Genomic DNA, 2,796 nt, shown 5'->3' on the forward strand with positions numbered 1-2,796 from the left:
ATATCTGAAAAAGTTGAAAAAAATTTTAAAGTTTAAGTTATAATTTAACTCACTTATGTATTAATAAATAAATCAGTTATATAATTAGTTAATTAGTTTCATGACTTTAACTTAGCACAAAGTATGAGTTGTTGAAAATATTTTAAGCACAAAAATTAAATGAAGTATAACATAGATAAAAGTTGACCAACATTTTTCTTTATAAAGTTTATCTTTTAAACAGTACTAGCTTGTTGTTTAAATATATGTGCAACAGTCTTAACAAAGTCTGTTAGCAGTTAAGTAAAAGATAATAGTGAATACAAAAATAGCTACTGCTAGGTTTTATACTAGTGTTTGTATTGAGAAATTAAAATTCGCTAACGTTTCAACGGAAATCCGCAAAATATATTGATTATAAATCAAGTTAAACGAAAATTTAGGCCTTAAAATCACAAAAAAAAACGTAAACGTGTATACTATAAATAATTTGTAAACATTATTCAAGATTGCTTGTTCTTGTTTAATGTTACTCAAATAGATAGTTAACTTTCAACTTCCTCAGAAAACTTAAAGATTATGTTTTCTCTCACCAAGAAAATAAAACAAAATTTTGCTTTTGAAAACTCGAAACTATATGGTATTTTTCAAAGTAAATTATAAACAAGGTACTACTATCTATATGAATTGATAATACACTATCAAACTAAGTTTTAAACTCAACAGTTGTAAAACATTAACAAGACTGTTCTATTACACACTGAATCTTGTATAAAAAATATCTTCAAAAAAAAAAAAAAAAACAGTCATTAGACTACTGGAAAATTACGGAGAAAATAAACGTAAATTTGTTGTTAAAATGTTTTTTTTGCTTCTACAAATTTGTTTGCGGTCCCACTTTAATCGAAGGCAATCAATCATTTTGCTTCTGAAGTATTTCGAAAAGTAATCCGGCTCGTTAAAATTTCCGGTCAAAATTTTGAATTAGTTCAAAAAGGTCAACTGGAATATTTTGAACTGAATTTATCAAGGACTGTTGCAGTTGTTTGACTTGCTTTAATATTACTTTTTTTTGATAAGTCCTAACGCATAGTCTATGATAAAGAAAGGATACATGAATAAAGACTTGTATGTGTGTATAAAATTTTTAAAACCTTTTTGTAACAAAAATACGTCACTTTTATCAGAAGCATGATGTTTTATTTATTATCAAGTCGAAAAAACTGAAACACTTTTATAAATTTATTCATTTATGGTTATGATTAAAAATTAAAAAGCAAAAACAGAACCAAGGTATTACTTGTTAGAATTTCGTAGTTGAAATATATTGACGTATGAGAGTGTTTAGTTTTACATATTTTAGTTTATTTTTTTAGCTTTTAATGTGTTTATTACTGTTTTATTCGGCTTTTCGATTGAAAATTGATTTTTGATTTATATTACGTGCGAAAATGGTTTATTTATATCTATAAAAATGATTTATAGCACATTGCATAATAATTTTTTTTTGGAAACACAACACATGTGAATTTGTTTTTAATTGTTTTTGTAAAGGTGATAAATTATTAAAAAAAGACAAAATATGTAGAATTTCAAAAGATGTTTAAAGTAATTTAACTTGAATTGTTTGCTAATAATAAATTTGTTTAAAACAGTAAATATTCAAAAAATAATATTTTTTTTATAAACTACAACAATCCAAAAAAACTATACTTCACATTTATTTAAGACTTTAACCATATATATAGTCAAAAGAAATTATAATTAAATATGCTACCAAAAAGTAACAATACGTTGCAACAAAATTCTGTTTAAGCTCAAAACTTTTTTTGTTTTTAAGTTTTGTATGCAAATTAAAAAAAAAACAAACTCCTATACCTATTTTGATAAGAAAATTACAAAAAACCATGTGTTAAAATAAACTTTTTTCTAAAAAAGATATTTATAACCAAACAGTTTTGAATTTCTTAAGACCTAGCTAACTTATAAAAGTTTCAATTTCTAATAAAAGAAACAAATAATTTATAACTTAATGTTATTAAGTGTAAACAACCAACTAAAAATACTCTTATGTTGCACCAAGTTAAAAACAATGAGTTATAATTATTTGACAAAATACATAAATAAAAACTAACCCAATATTTTAACAAATATAAATAACATACTAAAATAGCTCTTGTTTTTCAGTATTTTAAATTGAATTATAAAAAATATACAGAAATGACATATAACCTAATACTTTACCAAATGTAAATAACTAACTAAAAACTTTCTTTTTTAATAATTTAACTACAGTAAATTGTAAATATTACATAATCAAATATTTTAACAAATGTAAATAATTAACTAAAAAATCTTGTTTTTTAATAACTTAACTACAGTGAATTCTTAATGATATGTAACCAAAAGTTTTACCAAATGTAAATAACCAATTAAAAACACTCTTGTACTGCAACAAAACACAAATGCATTTTTGATGTATTGTTTTCGGTTAACACGCATTCAATACTCAGTATGAGGTATATTCAAGGGCCCTTCACAAAGACAATATTTTGATGTTTTATGAATAGTTTTTCAATATTGCTTGATGGGTTTATACTTTTTAGAGTAAAAAAAAGATTAAATAAAAGTCAACAGCAGAAAAGCAACGGCTAGTATAAAGTTGCGTTAAAAATTTTTTAGTAAAGTTTTTTTACATCATATTTTAACACAGTTTTAACATTTATTTACATAATGCTACAAATTAATTAAGGCTTTTTTTTGTTTTTAAATTAGTATTCAAAAATTTTATCAATCGTACAATACTTAGTAAACCAG

This window comes from Thalia democratica, chromosome 5, assembly GCF_965202585.1.
Source record: "Thalia democratica chromosome 5, ktThaDemo2.hap1.1, whole genome shotgun sequence".
Classification (NCBI taxonomy): domain Eukaryota; kingdom Metazoa; phylum Chordata; class Thaliacea; order Salpida; family Salpidae; genus Thalia; species Thalia democratica.